This window comes from Oncorhynchus tshawytscha, linkage group LG19, assembly GCF_018296145.1.
Source record: "Oncorhynchus tshawytscha isolate Ot180627B linkage group LG19, Otsh_v2.0, whole genome shotgun sequence".
NCBI classification, from domain to species: Eukaryota; Metazoa; Chordata; class Actinopteri; order Salmoniformes; family Salmonidae; genus Oncorhynchus; species Oncorhynchus tshawytscha.
In genome coordinates, this window is record NC_056447.1 from 30,103,363 (window position 1) to 30,126,349 (window position 22,987).

The window sequence follows — 22,987 nt, forward strand, 5'->3', positions numbered from 1 at the left end:
CAAGGAGAATCAATGGAAACAGGATGCACCTGAGCTCAATTTCGAGTCTCATACCAAAGGGTCTGAATACTTATGTAAATTAAGTATTTCTGTTTTTTAATAAATTTGCTATCATTTCTAAAAACCTGTTTTCGCTTTGTCATAATGGACTCTGGAGCAGTGGAAATGTGTTCTCTGGAGTGATGAATCACGCTACACCATCAGGCAGCTCCAACCTCAACTCAACTCCAACCTTTGGGATGATTTGGAATGCCAACTGCAAGCCAGGCCTAATTGCCCAACATCAGTGCCTGACCTCACTAATGCTCTTGTTGCTGAATGGAAGCAATTCCCCGCAGCAATGTTCCAACATCTAGTAGAAAGCCTCCCCAAAAGAGTGGAGGCTGTTATTGAAGCAAAGGGGGGACCAACTCCATATTAATGCCCATGATTTTGAAATGAGATGTTCGACGAGCAGGTGTCCACATACTGGTGATCATGTCGTGTATGTGTAGCGCTATGTTTGTTGACATCATTGAATGCATTCTGGTTGTCACGTAAACATCTGTCAGACCAAAGATGTTATAACACAATGAGGTGAAGGAATGGTTCACTCGACTGACTTGATTGTAACTGATTGACTTGATTGTAACTGTTGTTACTCAGGGTTGCCAGCTCAGACTCCCCTTTCCAGGGGCTGTATTTTTATTTAGCTTATACATTTTCTTTTTATTAAAAAAAATGTCTGCCATCATAAAGAATGTAGCTGCTGTTAGCTTAGCTGACACGATCTCTTCTCTAAACAATATGACATTTGTCCCTTGTGTTCACCAGAGATGTGGTACATTGTAAACAAGTCTAGCTGTTTGGTCTCTAACATGTTTTGTTTTTTGTCAGGGCAACCTGTTATTTAGGCCGGTTTATGGAATAAGTTTGACTGTGGATGTGTTCCATGTGATGCTTGGACGACGAAGTTCACATTTATCTTTTAATATAAAAGGTCAAAATGAAGGAATAAAGTTGTGAAGACCTTTATTTCCCATCAGTACAAAACATTGTTTAGATGCTTTTCAGACAACAATGATGTTTAGACGTGTTTGTTGCATCATATGTTCTGTTGCTACTGTTCCAATCACATATTTGCGATGGCAACCACCAAACACTGTCTCTGTCTACCCTACCTGCTATGTCTACCCTACCTGCTCTGTCTACCTACCTGCTCTGTCTACTCTACCTGCTCTGTCTACCCTACCTGCTCTGTCTACCCTACCATCTCTGTCTGTCCCTACCTGCTCTGTCTACCTGCCCTACCTGCTCTGTCTACCCTACCTGCTCTGTCTACCCTACCTGCTCTGTCTACCCTATCTGCTCTGTCTACCTACCTGCTCTGTCTACCCTACCTGCTCTGTCTACACTACCTGCTCTGTCTACCCTACCTGCTATGTCCACCCTACCTGCTCTGTCTACCTACCTGCTCTGTCTACCTACCTGCTCTGTCTACCCTACCTGCTCTGTCTACCTACCTGCTCTGTCTACCCTACCTGCTCTGTCTACCCTACCTGTTCTGTCTACCCTACCTGCTCTTTCTACCTACCTGCTCTGTCTACCCTACCTGCTCTGTCTACCCTACCTGCTCTGTCTACCTACCTGCTCTGTCTACCTACCTGCTCTGTCTACCCTACCTGCTCTTTCTACCTACCTGCTCTGTCTACCCTACCTGCTCTGTCTACCCTACCTGCTCTGTCTACCTACCTGCTCTGTCTACCCTACCTGCTATGTATGTCGACCCTACCTGCTCTGTCTCTGTCTACCCTACCTGCTCTGTCTACCCTACCTGCTCTGTCAACCCTACCTGCTCTGTCTACACTACCTGCTCTGTCTACCCTACCTGCTCTGTCTACACTACCTGCTATGTCTACCCTACCTGCTCTGTCTACACTACCTGCTATGTCTACCCTTCCTGCTCTGTCTACCCTACCTGCTCTGTCTACCCTACCTGCTCTGTCTACCCTACCTGCTCTGTCTCTGTCTACCCTACCTGCTCTGTCCACCCTACCTGCTCTGTCTACCCTACCTGCTCTGTCTACACTACCTGCTATGTCTACCCTACCTGCTCTGTCTACACTACCTGCTCTGTCTACCCTACCTGCTCTGTCTACCCTACCTGCTATGTCTACACTACCTGCTATGTCTACCCTACCTGCTCTGTCTACCCTACCTGCTCGGTCTACCCTACCTGCTCTGTCCACCAAACACTGTCTCTGTCTACCCTACCTGCTTTGTCTACACTACCTGCTCTGTCTACCCTACCTGCTCTGTCTACCCTACCTGCTTTGTCTACCCTACCTGCGCTGTCTACCCTACCTGCGCTGTCTACCCTACCTGCTCTGTCTACCCTACCTGCTCTGTCTATCCTACCTGCCTGACTACACCTCAGCGTTCAAAACCATAGTGCCCACAAAGCCCCCAGGTGGTAAGGGTAGGAAATAACACATACGCCACGGTGATCCTCAACACTGGGGCCCCTCAGGGGTGTGTACTTAGTCCCCTCCTGTACTCCCTGTTCCCCCATGACTGCATGGCCAAACACGACTCCCAACACCATCATTAAGTCGACACAACAGTGGCAGTGTGGTGCCAGGACAACAATCTCTCCCTCAATGTGAGCAAGACAAAGAAGCTGATTGTGGACTACAGGAAAAGGCAAGCCAAACAGGCCCCCATTAACATGGATGGGCTGCAGTGGAGCGGGTCGAGAGTTTCAAGTTCCTTGGTGTCCACATCACCAACGAACTATCATGGTCTAAAAACACCAAGACGGTCATGAAGAGGGCACGACAACACCTTTTCCCCCTCAGGAAACTGAAAAGATTTGGCATGGGTCCCCAGATCCTCAAAAGGTTCTACAGCTGCACCATCGAGAGCATCCCCAACTGGTATGGCAACTGCTCTGCATCTGATCTTAAGGCGCTACAGAATGTAGTGCGTACGGCCAAGTACATCCCTGGGGTCAAGCTTCCTGCCACCCAGGACCTCTAAACCAGGTGGTGTCAGAGGAAGGCCTCATAAATTCTCAAAAACTCCAGTCACCCAAGTCATAGACTGTTCTCTCTGCTACCGCATGGCAAGCGATACCGGAGTGCCAAGTCTAGGTCCAAAAGGCTCCTTAATACTTTCTACCCCCAAGCCATATGACTGCTGAACAATTTGTCAAATGGCCACCCGGACTATTTTGCATTGACACCCCCTTTGTTTTTACACTGCTGCTACTCGCTGTTTATTATCTATGTATAGTAACTTTACCCCTACCTACATGTACAAATTACCTCCACCAATCTGTACCCGTGCACACTGACACCGTACTGGTACCCCCTGTATATAGCCTAAATGATAGTTATTTTATTGTGTTATTTATTTTTTAAAACGTACTTTAGTTTATTTAGTAAATATATATTTTCTTAAAACTGCATGGTTGGTTAAGTGCTTGTGAGTAAGCATTTCACGGTATTCGGCGCATGTGACAAATAACATTTGATTTGACACATTGATTTGAAAAAGAAAGATCCTCAGGTGGGTGGGGCATGCGCTTTGCTATAAGGCTAATTGAAGCTTCATAACTCTCAGTGTTCAACAGTAACATTTGATAAGAATGCAAGAGAAACAGATGAACAGGGATTAGACTTACTCTCACAGTTGGCCAAAAATATATATATCTGAAAGCCCTGCCCATAATAAGCTATGCCTTCCTTCTTCTGATCTGACCTGCTGTGTAAGATCTCAATTACCCAGCACCAATAACCCAGCATTAACAACCCAACTTTGCTCTTTAAAAAATGATATTTCTGCCTAAATAGACATATCCAAACGTAATTATTTTTAATCAGATGGCCATTAACAAGAAGTGGTCATCATAGAAAGGTCTGGAACTCACCTTTCTGGTCATTGTTTTACGTAAATTGCTGACGTGTACTCACTTTTGGACACAAGCTCAAGTATATAGTACAAAATAATATGAAAATATGAAAAATCATATATGATTTTTTTCCTATTCAACGAAAGTGCTTGAAATCAACGATAGGGCTTGAAATTACTGAAATGCTTTCTAAATATAGTAACAATCAAATGTTAAATTATTTCACATTTCTTATTACTGTAAAATAAATATGATCATACTTAGTATTTCATATAACTGACAACAAATCATTATCTCCTAAACCTCCACTGAGCGGCACAGAGACACCATTCAAATGTGTGCAGACTTGTTACAACTTTAACTTTAAGCACAAAGTGATTTCGTCCGTATTTGACCCAAAAAAAGTGGCCTTGTTTCAATTCTATGAAATTATATAGAATGGTTTCATGTTGAGAGCTCTAAATCCATCTGAGACTATGACAGCAAGATTCGCTAGACAGCCACCGTTCATTTATGGTTTGCCAGGCTGGGCTCACTAGCTCAGACGAAGAGAAAATCGATTCTTTGTCTGGATAGGCCAGAAAATGTGACACGTCACCCCCTATGCAAATGTGGGATATGAAACCTGACACTTCAAGTCAGCTCTGCTAAGAGAGTGGTAGGGGAGAGCAGACAGATGAGGTTTTCTGGCACTATAAGGCCCGGGACCCTACAGCGTTCACAGAGCGCTTGGTACACCAAAATGTCAGTCCGAACCAGTCCAGAACCGCTCAAAGTCTCCCATTTTGGGGGACTTAACATCTAAGAGATATGAAAGAAAACAACCCAACTATGTGACCCAATGCCTGCAACCCAGCAGTTGGGTCATCCAAACAACCCAGCAGTTGTGACATCCAAACAACCCAGCAGTTGTGACATCCAAACAACCCAGCAGTTGGGTCATCCAAACAACCCAGCAGTTGGGTCATCCAGACATCCCAGCAGTTGGGTCATTCAAACAACCCAGCAGTTGGGTCATCCAGACAACCCAGCAGTTGGGTCATCCAAACAACCCAGCAGTTGGGTCATCCAGACAACCCAGCAGTTGGGACAACCAAACAACCCAGCAGTTGGGTCATCCAGACAACCCAGCAGTTGGGTCATCCAAACAACCCAGAAGTTGGAACATCCAAACAACCCATCAGTTGGGTCATCCAAACAACCCAGCAGTTGGGTCATCCAAACAACCCAGAAGTTGGAACATCCAAACAACCCAGCAGTTGGGTCATCCAAACAACCCAGAAGTTGGAACATCCAAACAACCCATCAGTTGGGTCATCCAAACAACCCAGCAGTTGGGTCATCCAAACAACCCAGCAGTTGGAACATCCAAACAACCCATCAGTTGGGTCATCCAAACAACCCAGAAGTTGGGTCATCCAAACAACCCAGGAGTTTCATTGCTGTCAATAAGATTCTCCTGCAACTATTTGAGAAATGTATCCCCCACTAGGGTCTGTGTTAATAAATGTTTCACCCATGCTCTTTCAAGCTGACGTCACACCCCAAGGAAAGAAAAAAATAAGTGCCCAGAGTCACCTTAACGATCGATCGAACACCCAAACTATAAACAATTTATTCCTAGATAAATTCTCAATCTACAAAAGAGGAACCTCATAAAAAGAACATGAAAATACTGTCCTGAGAGTGACCTCCCCACCCCTCATTTCTCTCTCTTTCCATCTCTCTCTCCCCCTCTTTCGACTCATCTCTCCCCCTCTCTCTCCATCTCTCTCTGCCCCTCTCTCTCCATCTCTCTCTGCCCCTCTCTCTCCATCTCTCTCTGCCTCTCTCTCTCCATCTCTCTCTCCCCTCTTTCGACTCATCTCTCCCCCTCTCTCTCCATCTCTCTCTGCCCCCTCTCTCTCCATCTCTCTCTGCCCCTCTCTCTCCATCTCTCTCTGCCTCTCTCTCTCCATCTCTCTCTCCCCCTCTTTCAACTCATCTCTCCCTCTCTCTCCATCTCTCCCCCTCTCTCTCCATCTCTCTCTGCCCCTCTCTCTCCATCTCTCTCTGCCCCTCTCTCTCCATCTCTCTCTGCCCCTCTCTCTCCATCTCTCCCCCTCTCTCTCCATCTCTCTCTCCATCTCTCTCTCCCCCTCTCTCTGCCCCTCTCTCTCCATCTCTCTCTGCCCCTCTCTCTCCATCTCTCTCTGCCCTGTCTCTCCATCTCTCTCTCCATCTCTCTCTCCCCCTCTCTCTCCATCTCTCTCTGTCTCTCTCCATCTCTCCCCCTCTCTCTCCATCTCTCTCTCCATCTCTCTCTCCCCCTCTCTCTCCCCCTCTCTCTCCATCTCTCTCTGCCCCTCTCTCTCCCCCTCTCTCTGCCCCTCTCTCTCCATCTCTCTCTGCCCCTCTCTCTCCATCTCTCTCTCCTTTTATCTCTCTCTGTAAGTCACAGCCCTTCAGCACAACACTGTAATTAACTTGGTTGGCCTGTGTTTTGATGAGTGCCCAGCGCAATATTGTCAGTGTGTGTGTGTGTGTGTGTGTGTGTTTTGGGTGCAGATAGCGTTTGAGACTAGCAGCCGTTCCACCCAGGGCCTTTCTTTAACAGGATGCTGTAATCTAATTGGCAGCTCATAAAATCAATTTTCAACTGATGAGCCAAATAATAATATCTTCAAACATTCTTATACTACACACTCGCGCGCGCATGCATGCACACACACACACACACACACACACACACACACACACACACACACACACACACACACACACACACACACAGAGAAACACACACACAGAAACACACACACGCGCGCATGCACATACACACACGCACGCACACACACACAGAAACACACACGCACGTGCATTCACACATACACAGAAACACACACACGCAAGAGCATGCACACACACACACAGAAACACACACACACACAGAAACACACTGCAATCTTACGCTAGCCAGCTCTACCATTTCAGCGTCCTCAGAAAAGGAATATTCACCGCGTGGTAACCTCTTAGAGAGAATCAGCTGCATGTTAATGATAACTTAGCTCCTACATATCAGCTCTATAACTAATTACAGTTTTTTTCGATTGCTAAACGACAGTGGACACAACTGGAGTCACATGTGCAAAACTCTAACTACAGTCTGCACAGCAGCAGTTCATGTGGACCAAACTCTAGTTCGTTTTTCATTGCTTGAACACAGTTTTCAAAACTCTACACACTTATCCCATGACTTTAACCACAACCTGCACAACACTGTGGATTTACAGCACTTTGTTCAAATGCTAACACACTGCTGTCAAAACTGTGAACCACACATTCAAAACGGAATAGATTTCAGCCTTGTGCCTTTCAAACACTGCTGATTGCAATTTCAGCTGAAAGGCTAAGCAGGTGTCTTGTTTTAGACTTGTTAGTGAACACACACACATATTACAGTATATATAGGTAGAGCTCAGAAAGACTCATTTTGGAAATGGAACAAGGAAGATGGGTTCGTGGAGGGAGAAGGGTGGCAGGGAGAGGGCGGATACGTGGAGGAAGACAAAGAAGACAAAGAGCTGTTATTTCAGATGAAATAAGGGCTACACTTATAGACCATGTCGTGAACCATGGTCTCTCACTGAGAGAGGCAGGGTTGAGGGTGCAACCCAATCTGCAAAGATCCACAGTGGCATCTGTAATGCGAATTTTCCATCATGCAAACAGGTGAGAGTTACATCCTTACAGTAAATGAAAACATTACAGGAATCTATTTTCTATTGCAATTATAGAATATTTACACAGATATATATTACAGTAAGTTTGACTGTAAAATATATTTTTACAACAGGACCCAAAGGCTGCCCCCAACAGGGGGAAGAGGAAAAATATTTTCAGATGCGCAGGAAAATGCTATTGTTGACATGGTTGTTGTCAACAATGCAATAAAACTGCGGGAGATTCAAGATAGAGTGCTGGCTGATAATGATATATTTGAAAATGTTAATTCTGTCAGCACAACAACTATTGCTCGAGTCCTAAAGAAACACCAAGTTACAATGAAACAGTTATACACTGTACCGTTCGAGAGAAACAGTGAACGGGTAAAAGAGCAAAGATACCAATATGTCCAGGTAAGACGTCTGAGGTTACGTACACAGCTATACAAAATATTTACAGTAAAAAAAAAAAACACTAGCATTTCTACAGTAAAACTGTGCACTTACTGTTTTTCAGAGAGTAATGGAGGTGGAAGCACTGGAAAGACCACATTCATTTGTATTTATCGATGAAGCTGGATTTAACCTTGCCAAAACACGGCGCAGAGGAAGGAATGTTATAGGTCAAAGGGCCACTGTGGAGGTTCCAGGCCAAAGGGGGGAAATATCACCATGTGTGCTGCAATGGCCAATGATGGTTTGCTTCTCAACACACCACTCATTGGCCCATACAACACAGAAAGGCTTATAGCTTTCCTAGAACAGCTCTATGCTCAGCTAGTGCCAGCAGAACAGGGGGAGCCAGTAAGAAACCCCCAAGTTTTTGTCATAGTTTGCGATAACGTTGCTTTTCACCACTCTGCAGCTGTCACAGATTGGTTTGCAGCACATCACAGATTTATGGTTTTGTACCTGCCTGCATATTCACCCTTCCTCAACCCAATAGAGGAGTTTTTCTCTGCCTGGAGGTGGAAAGTGTTTGGTCACCACCCACATGACCAAATGTCTCTTTTGGAAGCCATGCGTGCCGGATGTGAGGACACGAGTCCAGAGGACTGCCAGGGATGGATAAGGCACTCCAGAAGGTTCTTCCCCAGGTGCATGGCAAGAGAAAACATTAGATGTGATGTTGAAGAAAACCTGTGGCCTGATGCTAGAGAGAGACAGGATTAGCCCCTCAATTATTTGTTTGAATTACAGTATGTACTTTTAGTTTCTACCTTTTTTTTCTCATTACTGTAATTCCGTAAATTACTACAGACTATTGAAGCAAACTGCTAATTTTCATTCACCTTAAAGAATTGTTATGTTCTAAAAATTGTAATAAATCATGTGAAAGAATGTCACTATTTTCTTTGAAGAAAATATTACTTTGTATGAAGTCACTGAAATTGTTCAAACTGTAAAGATGAAGAGTTTGTATTTTCTGTATTGGTGTTTGATGCTAGTGTTTTTACTCTCAGTGTGTCCTGAATGACAGTGTGTGTTATCTCAGTGAGGGTTGTGCATAGTGTTTGGCTGCACTGAGCGTGTTTTGAGCCATGTGTTAAGAGTTGTGTTGCTTGGAATGAGTTTTGCAGGTGATGTGAACTGTTTAGCTCAGGTGACTGTTGGTAGTGCAGACTGTAGTTAGAGTTTTGCACATGTGACTCCAGTTGTGCCCACTGTTGTTTAGCAATCGAAAAAAAACTGTGGCTATTTATGCATCACATGTAACACATATCCATATACACATTTAAAAAATACAGTGGGCTTCTAAAACACTTGGCTAGCTTATGATGACAGGTATTTGATTACTAATCTTGTGCTGTGTTCCATTGAGAATGTAGGTTACGGTGTTTGAATACCTCACCTTAACATTCCCTCCTAAATAGTGCAGTATCTTACCTGACAAGAAACAGACAAGCCAAAGAGCTGCTGGGTCATGATACATAGCTACATCCCCAGAGTAACCTAGAGAGAGAGGGAGATAGAGGACGAGAAGAGAGTTGGGGGGTTAGACAGAGAATTGGTTGCCAAACAATGTTTAGGGCCAAGCACACACGGACACACACACGCATGCACAGACACACACACTGATGTATTTGTATTGCCCTTCATCCATTTAGTCTTCGTTACATGGTTCAGAAATTGGGCCAGGAGAAAAAGAGTAAAGGGCAAAGATAGAGAGTAGCAGACCTCTATCCTGATAGAGAGACTAATCATGACCTGAAGTTATAGTACACAGGTCAATCACCTTCTAGATCACATTCTCCTCCCTTCCCTCTATCTCTATGCTCTTGCTTTCACTCCTTACTTTCCTCAAGTTGTGACTCTATTACAAAAACAAGACAGTAGATATTCCATTCTAGTCAAATGTGTGCTCTGTTCACACCTACTTGCAATGAGTAAAACACACTGGTACAATAACAGAATATATTTAGTTATGTATTTAGTCATATGTTGTTATATTTAGTCAGCTTCATACAGCGCTTGGACAGAACCCCCAAAAATGTGAACCCAGCTTTTCTCTCCCATCTCCCCATATCTCTCCCTTCCCTCTCGAATAGGCAGGGATGTCGTTGACAGACACGCTAACAGACCATTTCCTGCAGAGAGAGACCACATGCAGGGTCGTTTCCCTTTCTTTCATGGACCACAGTACTAACAGACCATTTCTCTGTTCCCCCCAGTCTGCACTGTTTCCCTTTCTTTGTGTGAGAGGGTGTTTCCCTTTCTTTCAGTGTGAGAGAGCTGTTTGTTTATCTATACATTTCTCTGTTTCCCTTTCTTTCAGTGTGAGAGAAAAGACCATCTCACCTTTCTTTCAGTTGAGAGCTAACAGACCATTTCTCTGTTTCCCTTTCTTTCAGTGTGAGAGAGCTAACAGACCATTTCTCTGTTTCCCTTTCTTTCAGTGTGAGAGAGCTAACAGACCATTTCTCTGTTTCCCTTTCTTTCAGTGTGAGAGAGCTAACAGACCATTTCTCTGTTTCCCTTTCTTTCAGTGTGAGAGAGCTAACAGACCATTTCTCTGTTTCCCTTTCTTTCAGTGTGAGAGAGCTAACAGACCATTTCTCTGTTTCCCTTTCTTTCAGTGTGCATCCCTCTGTACTTTACACTCTCTCTCTCTCTCTCTCTCTCCCCATCTCTCTAGGTAGCAGATACATAAACAGTTCACACCATGTGGTATATTTAATAGAAACCTGCACAAATAATTTTTGAGGTTAAGTTTGTGTGTGTGTGTGTGTTTGGTATTCCAGACATACTCCTGCCTGTGTATTGGGTGAGATGGACAGTTCATTCATTATTTACAGAGTGTGTTTTAGGGAGGAAGGACTGTCAATCCATAAATAGGACAGAGAGGTACAGCTAAACACGCACCAGGACACTACACACACCCCTAAAATGATTCAACACCAACCCATCCGACTTGGTCTAAAGACTCTAGGAGTAGCTCAGTAAGCACAGTAAGTCAGTTTGGACTAGCGGTTAAGAGCATCGGGCCAGTAAATGAAAAGTCGCTGGTTCAAATCCCTGAGAGAACTAAGTTGAAAAATCTGCCAATGTGCCCTAATTGGCACCCTAATTGCTTTGGATAAGAGTGTCTGCTAAATGACTAAAATGTAGCTATATGTCCAGACCAGCCTTGTGCTGTCCTTAACAGTTCAGAATCAATTCAGAATTGAGATACACATCATGGTCAAAAGTATATGGACACTGCATTCCAATATAATGGGCAGTAATATGGAGTTGGTCCCTCTTTGCTGCTATAACAGCCTCCACTCTTCTGGGAAGGCTTTCCACTAGATGTTGCTGCGGGGACTTTGTCACGTAGAGTAGGCCAGATGGCTAAACTGGATAACCTAACCTCTATAAAAATAAAAAGATGGCGGAACCGCAAAAGTTCTTCTGTGCAAAGGTGTTTATTTACAAGTGATTCCGGAACAGAAAATAACAGTACTGCCATCAACGTCTACCTTATGGGACAGCTTAACAACAATGCTGCCCCATCCACAGCTCAATCCAAAAAATCCCCCTTAGAGACTGGAGAGAGGCTCCTTTTGTAGGTCTAGCCCCTCCCCTCAGAACAATTAACCCTAATTAATTAATCAATTAACAATACAAACCTACATTTTCCATGAACTAAACATACTAAAGGATATACATTGCAACACGGTTTTAAACAATATCACAACATAACATTTACAACATTACATCATTACTGACAATATCTTTCAATATGCCCATATGCATTACTGAGCCATTTGGGACAGGCACTATAAAGCCAACCCAATTCCCTTAGCTCGGGTCCTTTTCCAGCATACCCAGAAGCTACAGAGATGGAGAGAGAGGAACAGAACAAACAATGCGCTCATCCACAACATTGATAAGTATAATAATTATTGTATCTCTCAAATATGAACATTGACAAGTGTGAAATGCATGCACCAAGACAGAAGTTAAATTGTGTGTCGACCCACATTGTTAACTTATGGTATAATGGTTCAGGGAGGAGTGATGAATATGTGTGTGCGTTAAAGAACCAAATACTGCCCGCGGCCAGTGACGGACTTCTACGTCACAGACTTGCTTCCATTCAGCCACAAGGATATTAGGCCTGGCTCGCAGTCGCCATTCCAATTCATCCCAAAGGTGTTTGATGGGGTTGAGGTCAGGGCTCTGTTCAGGCTAGTCAAATTCTTCAACAGCGATCTCGACAAACCATTTCTGTATGGACCTTGCTTTGTGCACAGGGGCATTGACATGCTGAAACAGGAAAGGGCCTTCCCAAAAAGTTGGAAGCTCTTTAATTACTTGTTACTTTTATTTCTTATTCTTATCTGTATTTTTTTTTAACTGCATTGTTGGTAAAGTCTACACCTGTTGTATTCGGTACATGTGACTAATACAATTTGATTTGATCGAATCATCTATAATGTCATTGTATGCTATAGCATTAAGATTTCCCTTCATTTGGGACTAAGGGGCTAAGCGCAAAACATGAAAAACAGCCCCAGACCATTATTCCTCTTCCACCAAACTTTACAGTGGGCACTATGCATTCGGGCAGGTAGCATTCTCCTGGCATCTGCCAAACCCAGATTCGTTCGTTGGACTGCCATATGGTGAAGAGTGATTCATCCCTCCAGAGAACATGTTTCCACTGCTCCAGAGTCCAACGGCGGTGAGCTTTACATAACTACAGCTGATGCTTGGCATTGCGCATGGTGATCTTAGGCTTGTGTGCAGCTGTTTGGTCATGGAAACCCATTTCTTGAAACTCCTGACGAACAGTTTTTGAGTTGATGAGTGTTGCAACCGAGGACAGACGATTTTTACACTCTACAGGCGCTTCAGCGGTCCTGTTCTGTAAACATGTATGGCCTACCTAAGAAGTTCGTTGGAAGCAAAACATGTGTGCTTGCAGGCAGTTAACCCACTGTTCCTAGGCCGTCATTGAAAATAAGAATTTGTTCTTAACTGACTTGCCTAGTAAAATAAAGGTAAAAAAATAATAATAATAATAAAAATTTTAAAAAGTTGTTGCTCCAAGACGTTTCCACTTCACAATAACAGCACTTAAAGTTGATCGGGGCAGCTCTAGCAGGGCAGACATTTGATGAACTGACTTGTTGGTGGAAACCTATGATGGTGCCACGTTGAAAGTCACTGAGCTCTTCAGTAAGGCCCATTGTACTGCCAAGGCTAGGCTATGGAGATTGCATGGCTGAGTCCTCGATTTTCTACACCTGTCAGCGCACCCATATCCCCTCAACACATTGCAAGCAAAACATGTTTGCAGCCCCCCTCTTGACAGCGGAGAGAAAGTTTTAGAGTTAATTTCATGCAATTCTACACATTTTGACATGGGGTTTGCTACAATTCCACACATTTTGCCATGAGGCAAGATAAGATTTTACCATTTGAATCTCAGGTCATAAAAAGAATTGTGATTGCAAGTGAACCAAAACACTTCAGATGTAAAGACCAAATCAACCCAAAGCTGTCTGGGGCTTCACCTACGGGTCAAACTATAGACTATAGATTTAGTGACTCGATGGTAGATACACCTCTGCCACCCCTACTACTACTGCTGATGCAATACCAGTGCAGTATGTCATCAGATCTGTCTAATAAGGATTCATAGTTATAATGCACATCATATATCACTATTTACCAATCATAATCAATAATCCATCATTTGTGCTGTGGTCCTTATTAGAGTAACGATCAGGCCACACAGTCAGCTCCCTGCAGGTCACAGGTCACATCCAGAGAATTTGAAGTAAAAGAATGGAATCAGCTCTAACATCCATACCCTATCATCGTCACCCAGTGGTGCAATATAGTCCTATTTGGTTGTATGGATGTATGAGTAGTAATTATATAGTTGGGGGTGCCATCGTGTACATAGTTATCCCATTATACTAGTGTAAGAAAAAATGTCATCAGATGAATTCAAAGGCTGTAGATTTAAACCTGGGTCATCTGTAGACCACTAAGCCCTGTTTCTGTAGTAGGACTTTGCCTGATGCGTAGTCAGGACACTGACTGGGTGACGGGTTCAGTCCGGGAGTGAAAGGAAAGGGGGTTGGCGGAAGGAGAGGAGAGATGATGTTGGCTATCACTGCATGCTAATCTCCAAGACAAGTTGCCTACTAGTGCCCCTGGCTGTGTGTGTTTGCCTGTGTTTGTGGGTGTTTGTGTGTGTGTCAGGCATCATTTTGTCAACAAAACTAAAATATTCATCAAACACCTATTTTTCAGTGCCAATTGACGAGACTATAACTGACTAAATAGACCCAGAAAAAATAAACATGTTTTTTTTTCTTCATTTCAGTTCCCATTTTAAACGAAACAGGATAAAATCACTGTATCTCTGTGACTAAAATGTGTCATCACGACAGCTGTGATGGAACAGGAAGTTTTATAAATGCAGACATATAATTTGTTTGTTCGACATGGTGAGATATTTTGAGTCCGTAAAATTAATTATGAGAGAAACATTATTTGTTCAGAACATTTTGTATATTACTACCTACAGCCGAAAAAAACTTTGTGATATTAGATCGCCAGAAATTAGAGCAGAAATTCTACTTCTCAGGATCTTTTATTTGAACTTCCTGAGGCAGCTCTATTCATCCCGGGGGTTGCACCAACACCGGAAAAGAGGAATAAGTGGGGCCCTAGTCAGACTCAGTTAGTGTGCATACCATCCACCGCTTCCGAGTATATTACTCGCTAACGTTCAGTCCCTGGACAATAAAGTAAACGAGCTCAGGGCGAGGTCCTCCTTCCAGAGAGACATTAGGGAGTGTAACATACTCTGTTTTATCGAATCATGGCTCTCTCTGGATATATTGCCCCCATCCATTCAGCCAGTGGGGTTCTCCATCCATCACGCAAACAGGAGAAAGAACTCTCCGGGGTTTGTTTCATAATTAACAACTAATGGTGTAATTGTGGTACAGGAACTCAAGACCTTTTCTTCTCCCGATTTGGAATACCTTCCCATCAAATGCCGACCGCATTACCTCCAAAGATAATTTTATGTGGTCATCGTCACAACCGTGTATATTCACCCCCAAACCGACACAGCGACAGCTCCCAAGGAACTACACTGGACTATTTGAAAACTAGAAAAGGGGATACCTAGTCAGTTGCAAAACTGAATGCATCCAATTGAAATGTGTCTTCCGCATTTAACCCAACCCCTCTGAATCAGAGAGGTGCACGGGTCTGCCTTAATCTATGTCCACGGTGCCCGGGGAGCAGTTGCTGGGGATTAACTGCCTTGCTCAAGGGCAGAATGTAACGGCATTCTTCCTCCTCTTCTGAGGAGGAGTAGCGAGAAGGATCGGAGGATCAATGCGCAGCGTGGTAAGTGTCCATAATGTTTATTTAAAGACATAAACTGAACACTACAAAACAATAAATGTGAAACGACTGAAACCGAAACAATACCGTGTGGCAACAAACACTCACACGGAAACAAACACCCACCACTCAAAAGTGAAACCCAGGCTACCTAAGTATGATTCTCAATTAGAGACAACTAACGACACCTGCCTCTGATTGAGAACCATACTAGGCTGGGCGTCTGTCCACCGTGGCGGCTCTGGCGCAGGACGTGGACCCCACTTCAGCAAAGTTTTTCTCCGCCTCATTGCCCGCCTCCGTGGCCTCTGGCGGCTCCTGGCTGACTGGCGGCTCCTGGCTGACTGGCGGCTCCGGCGGCCCAGGACAGACTGGCGGCTCCGGCGGCCCAGGACAGACGGGCGGCTCTGGCGGCTCAGGACAGACGGGCGGCTCCGGCGGCTCAGGACAGACGGGCGGCTCTGGCGGCTCAGGACAGACGGGCGACTCCGGCGGCTCAGGACAGACGGGCGACTCCGGCGGCTCAGGACAGACGGGCGACTCCGGCGGCTCAGGACAGACGGGCGACTCTGGCGGCTCAGGACAGACGGGAGACTCTGGCGGCTCAGGACAGACGGGAGACTCTGGTGGCTCAGGACAGACGGGAGACTCTGGCGGCTCAGTACAGACGGGAGACTCTGGCGGCTCAGGACAGACGGGAGACTCTGGCGGCTCAGGACAGACGGGAGACTCTGGCGGCTCAGGACAGACGGGAGACTCTGGCGGCTCAGGACAGACGGGAGACTCTGGCGGCTCAGGACAGACGGGAGACTCTGACAGCGCTGGGCAGGAGGAAGGCTCTGGGCGGGAGCACCTGTAGGGAGAAGACGGAGAGACAGCCTGGTGCGGGGGGCTGCCACCGGAGGGCTGGTGCGTTGAGGTGGAACCGGATAGACCGGACCGTGCAGGCGCACTGGAGCTCTTGAGCACCGAGCCTGCCCAACCTTACCTGGTTGAATGCTCCCCGTAGCCAGGCCAGTGCGGCGAGATGGAATAGCCCGCACTGGGCTGTGCTGGCGAACTGGGGACACCATGCATAAGGCTGGTGCCATGTACGCCGGCCCAAGGAGACGGACTGGAGACCAGATGCGTAGAGCCGGCTTCATGGCACCTGGCTCGATGCCCACTCTAGCCCGGCCGATACGAGGAGCTGGAATGTACCGCACCGGGCTATGCACACGCACTGGGGACACCGTGTGCTCCACCGCATAACACAGGGCCTGCCCGGTCCCTCTCGCTCTCCGGTAAGCACAGGAAGTTGGCGCAGGTCTCCTACCTGAACTCGCCACACTCCCCGTGTGCCCCTCAATACATTTTTGGGGCTGCCTCTTGGGCTTCCAGCCACGCTGCCGTGCTGCCTCCTCATACCAGCGCCTCTCTGCCTTCGCTGCCTCCAGCTCTGCTTTGGGGCGGCGATATTCCCCTGGCTGTGCACAGAGTCCTTTGCCGTCCAGTATCTCCTCCCATGTCCAGGAGTCCTGTGTTCTTTGCCGCTGCTGCTGCTGCCCTTTACCACGCTGCTTGGTCCTTTGTTGGTGGGTGTTTCTGTAATGGCAATCCATTACAGCGAGAAGGATCGGAGGACCAATGCGCAGCGTGGTAAGTGTCCATAATGTTTATTTAAAGACATAAACTGAACACTACAAAACAATAAATGTGAAACGACTGAAACCGAAACAATACCGTGTGGCAACAAAAACTCACACGGAAACAAACACCCACCACTCAAAAGTGAAACCCAGACTACCGAAGTATGATTCTCAATCAGAGACAACTAACGACACCTTACAATGATTGAGAACCATACTAGGCTGAACTCAAAACCCCAACATAGAAAAACACACATAGACTGCCCACCCCAACTCACGCCCTGACCATACTAAATAAATACAAAACAAAGGAAATAAAGGTCAGAACGTGACACAGAACTGCAGATTTTTTCCCAACTTGCCAGCTCAGGGACTCAAACCAGTGACCTTTCAGTTACTGGCCCAACGCTCTTAACCTGCTAGGCTAGCTGCTGCCCTGGAAACCGCATGTCCTTAAGCCAAATTTATTATAGCTGGGGACTTTAATAAAGTAAATCTGAGGAATATGCTACCGAAATTCTATCAACACATCTCCTGTGTTATATGGGCATCACAGACTCTCGATCCTTGCTACTCTCTCTTCCTGAACGGTTACAAGGCCCTCACCCACCCAAATTTCTTCAGCCTTCTGAGTTTGAAGAGGCACTCAGAAGGCTGAAGAAATTTGGCTTGGCACTTAAGATCCTCACAAACTTCTACAGATGCACCATTGAGAGCATACTGTGGGGATGTAACACCGCCTGGTACGGCAATTTCACAGTCGGCAACCGCAGGGCTTTTCTGAGGGTGGTGCGGTCAGCCCAAAGCATTAGCGTCTGCCCTCTACAGCACCCGCTGTCAGAGGAAGGCCAAGAAGATCATCAAGGACCTCAGCCACCTGAGCCACGGTATGTTCACCCCACTACCATCTAGAAGGCGGAGACAGTATAGGTACATCAAAGTTTGGACAGAGACTCTGATAAAAAAGCTTCTATCTCCGCCCAGTACCCTGCCCTGAAACTTAGTCACTATTACTAGCCGGCTACCACCCACTACTCTACCGTGCACCTTAGAGACTGCTGCCCTAAGTACATAGACAAGGAATCACTGGTCACTTTAATAATGTTCACACACATGTACTCTAGTCAAGGCTCATCCTATATAACTACTGCTGTACAAACATTTTCTATTTGAATACGGTTCATACTGTCTATACACACCATATACCATTATCTGACATTCTGATATTTCTTACTTTCTTTATTTAAAAGTTGGGGATTTTGTGTGTATTGTTTTGTATTGCTAGGTACGACTACACTGTTGGAGCTAGAAACACAAGCATTTTGCTGCACGTGCGGTAACATCTGTAAATCTGTATATGCGACCTATAAACTTTGATTTTATTTTATTAGTTAAACAACAGTCTATCAATGTTTTTCTCTCCCTTGACTATAGGAAAGTAGTCTGACTTTGAATTTGTAGTCTCGCTTCCCCCACTGCATTTCTATTGTGCATTGGCGGGCTGCATTTTACATTCATAAAGCATATCGAGGGCTGTTCTAAAACTAGGCTACTTGCAGACAAGACCTTTGGCCATTTGTTAAGGCTACACCTTGTTCAGTCATGTTACCTCATTAGCTAGCTATAGCTAACAACCTGGGGGCGTGTTCAGCAGGACGCAATGTTTTCCTTATTGAGGAAAAATGTACTTCCCACAACTGTGATATGTGGTTGTCTCACCTACTGTAGCTATCTTAACATAAATGCACTAACTGTACGTCGCTCTGGAAAAGAGCGTTAGATAAATTACACAAATGTTACGTAAATGTAGAATAAAAATTCCTCTCTGAATAAGCAATAATGTCAGCTTCATTCATGAAGTTTATTGACTAAATTCCTCTACCCACTACACTATATCTGACTTGATAAATAACTTTATTTTGAGTTCGTGTGGATCCAGTGATTCAGACTTGAACACTTGGACCAGGACTCAAGCACTGGGACTCGGACTTTAGCCATAGGGACCATTGGTGACTCAGACTCAGACTCGATTTGGACTCAAGTTTTAGTGACTCGATTACATCAATGTGTCTGCAGGGTCTGTGGAACGTCAAGGGCAATGACACAACCGACAGACGGAGGTGCAACCCAGACTACTTTGCCAATACTTTGCAGCACCATCTGGTGATTGTGCCTCTCTCGCTCTCTGAGCTTGTGTATGTCTGTTTGTTTTGTATGTAATGTGCAATACCTGTGTAGGATGAGTTAGGAATTTACATGGCCAGATAGTTCTTATATATTTTTAAATATGTTTGTCATATTTCTGCTATTGGGAAGAGAATAGGATGTTAGACAGAAAGGCTATGCATGTTTGGTCACATGGAAGTCAGTGCTTTATGTTTACTATAGGTTAATAAGGCAATACAATTGTGATGTGATTAAAATGTGACTAAAATGAAAAGGCATTTAACAGAGGTGTGGAATCGAGGCACATGACTTGGATTTGAGTCTGACTCAAGTCACAAATTTGATGACATGAGACTCGACTTGATAGAAAATAAAATAACTTGGACTTGGAACCAAAAGACTCGGAACTTGAATTTGACATGAGACTGATGACATGAAATTACCTCTGATTGGACCTGGAAACTGTCAATCAACACAGCTCTGGTAAACTAGTGCAGTGAGAACGTTTTGGGAGTGTGAAACTGAATTAATAAAAATATAGCCTTCCATTTGTATTTTGTATTTATACCTTTGCTTATTCAATCTGGTCACTAACATAGGCCTATGTCATTGCACCAAAGTATTGTTTAAAAAACATCTAATCTATGCTTCAGAGCCAAAGAGTTGCCAGTCATCAGCATTGGTGCGCAAAGGCGAGCTCACATATCCAGATTAGCGACCAGAAAGTTGTTACATTTTCTCCGGTTTTGCCTATCAAAAACAGAGTAGCCTACTTACGTTCATGTTATCCATATAAAGTACCGTTTAACAATCTGCTACGGACGCATCTTTGCCACAACAATAGGCTATCCGGTGACATTATTGATCATTTTCATATTTCAGATAGGCCTAGTTTGGGTGGGTTATAATTATATACGTGGTACTGGCTATATCTCTAATTGTTACAGTTTTCTTGAGGTGAAGGAGAGGAGGACCAAAATGCAGCGTGGTTATTTTGATACATGTTTAATAAAAGAATAAACACGAACAATACAAAACAAGAAACGTGACGTGAAAACCTAAACAGCCTATCTGGTGCAAACAAACACTGAGACAGGAACAATCACCCACGAAACACTCAAAGAATATGGCTGCCTAAATGAGGTTCCCAATCAGAGACAACGATAAACACCTGCCTCTGATTGAGAACCACTCCAGACAGCCATAGACTATTCTAGATAACCCTACTATATCACAATCCCAATACCTACAAAAAAACAAGACAAAACACACCACATAATAAACCCATGTCACACCCTGGCCTGACCAAAATAATAATAAAGAAAACACAAAATACTAAGACCAGGGCGTGACAGGGCGTGACAGAACCCCCCCCAAGGTGCGGACTCCCGGCCGCACACCTAAACCCATAGGGGAGGGTCCGGGTGGGCGTCTGTCCACGGTGGAGCTCCGGTGCGGGACGTGGACCCGACTGCAACAAAGTCTTAGTCCCCTTGCATCGCATCCTTTGATTGGCGACCCTCGCCGCCGACCTTGGCCTAGTAACCCTCACCAAGGACCCCACTGGACTGAGGGGCAGTTCGGGACTGAGGGGCAGCTCGGGACTGAGGGGAAGCTTGGGACTGAGGGGAAGCTTGGGACTGAGGGGAAGCTCGGGACTGAGAGGAAGCTCAGTACTGAGAGGAAGCTCAGGCAGGTAGTTGGCTCTGGCAGATCCTGGCTGGCTGATGGTTCAGGCAGATCCTGGCTGACTAGCGGTTCCAGCAGATCCTAGCTGACTGGCGGATCCTGGCTGAATGGCGGATCCTGGCTGAATGGCAGATCCTGGCTGAATGGCGGATCCTGGCTGACTGGCGGATCCTGGCTGACTGGCGGATCTGGAAGATCCTGGCTGCTCTGGCTGCTCCATGCAGACTGGCGGCTCTGGCTCGTCCATGCAGACTGGTGGCTCTGGCTGCTCCATGCAGACTGGCGGCTCTGGCTGCTCCATGCAGACTGGCGGCTCTGGCTGCTCCATGCAGACTGGCGGCTCTGGCTGCTCCATGCAGACTGGCGGCTCTGGCTGCTCCATGCAGACTGGCGGCTCTGGCTGCTCCATGCAGACTGGCTGGTCTGGCTGCTCCATGCAGACTGGCGGCTCTGGCTGCTCCATGCAGACTGGCGGTTCTGGCTGCTCCATGCAGACTGGCATCTCTGGCTGCTCCATGCAGACTGGCAGCTCTGGCTGCTCCATGCAGACTGGCAGCTCTGGCAGCGCTGAACAGGCGGGAGACTGGCAGCGCAGTAGAGGAGGAAGGCTCTGGCAGCGCTAAATAAGCGGGAGACTCCGGCAGCGCTGGACAAGCGGGAGACTCCGGCAGCGCTGTAAAGGAGGAAGGCTCCGGCAGCACTGGACAGGCAGGAGACTCCGACAGCGCTGTAGAGGAGGAAGGTTCTGGTAGCGCTGGACAGGCGAGGCGCACTGTAGGCCTGATGCGTGGTGCTGGCACTGGGCCAAGGACACGCACAGGAAGCCTGGTGCCGGGAGCTGCCACCGGAGGGCTGGTGCGATGAGGTGGTACTGGATAGACCGGACCGTGCAGGCGCACTGGAGCTCTTTAGCACCGAGCCTGCCCAACCTTACCTGGCTCGATGCCCACTCTAGCCCGGCCGATACGAGGAGCTGGTATGTACCGCACCGGGCTATGCACCCGCACTGGAGACACCGTGTGCTCCACAGCATAACACGGTGCCTGCCTGGTCTCTCTAGCCCCCCGGTAAGCACAGGAAGTTGGCGCAGGTCTCCTACCTGGCTTCGACATACTCCCTGTGTGCCACACCCCAAGAAATTTTTGGGGCTGACTCTCGGGCTTCCATCCACGTCGCCGTGCTGCCTCCTCATACCAGTGCCTCTCCGCCTTTGCCGCCTCCAGCTCTTCTTTGGGGCGGCGATATTCTCCAGGCTGAGCCCAGGGTCCTTTACCATCCAATATCTCCTTCCAGACAGCCATAGACTATTCTAGATAACCCTACTATATCACAATCCCAATACCTACAAAAAAAACAAGACAAAACACACCACATAATAAACCCATGTCACACCCTGGCCTGACCAAAATAATAAAGAAAACACAAAATACTAAGACCAGAGCGTGACACTAATGATATATGTAACATCACACTACCTTCAAACCTTGAAGATGTAACATATTCTAGTGAATTAATTGCAATATTTGTGAGGAAGAAAAACGCTCTAGACAGATCATGCTTTCCATCTGATTCTGTAATCTCCGATGTAAACCGTATGATCCTGCTTGCGCTGGACTCCAGAGAAGTGACAATGTGACATGATGTCCCTAGTTGAAATAGACTACTAACAGGATGACTTTCAGCTCCAAATGCAGATGTAAAACACACTTTATTTCTGTATCTTCAGTTTTGAAAATGCATCACCGTTTTATGGCTGTAATGACAGGCTACATTTGCGCATCGATTGTAAATGCGTGCATGTGCAAGCTTTGAACCACTCGTTTTTGGTGTAGCAGGTCAAAAGGTTTGAAATCCACAGCTAGTGAACATATTGCTGATTTGCTGTACATCTATAGGATGGGGTGCAGCGCAACCGTCAAATTGTAGGCATAGGGGATTGCCATAAATGAATATGCATCTGTCGCTCCAAAAATGGTTTGGCGATCAAGAATATGAACCGTTTACTTCCCAAGCTCACCAGCAATGAGGCATCAAGCTCACCAGCAATG

At 45.9% G+C, this 22,987-nt stretch overlaps 1 protein-coding gene across 1 annotated transcript in view; it reads right to left on the reverse strand.

The window, feature by feature from the left end:
* Window positions 1-22,987, reverse strand: part of LOC112253833 (metabotropic glutamate receptor 3-like) — a 68,257-nt gene that overhangs the window by 41,728 nt on the left and 3,542 nt on the right. Inside the window, exon 2 of the mRNA XM_042301565.1 lies at window positions 9,484-9,549. The gene's annotated coding sequence lies outside the window, so the exon portion shown is untranslated. The remainder of the gene's footprint in view (window positions 1-9,483; window positions 9,550-22,987) is intronic.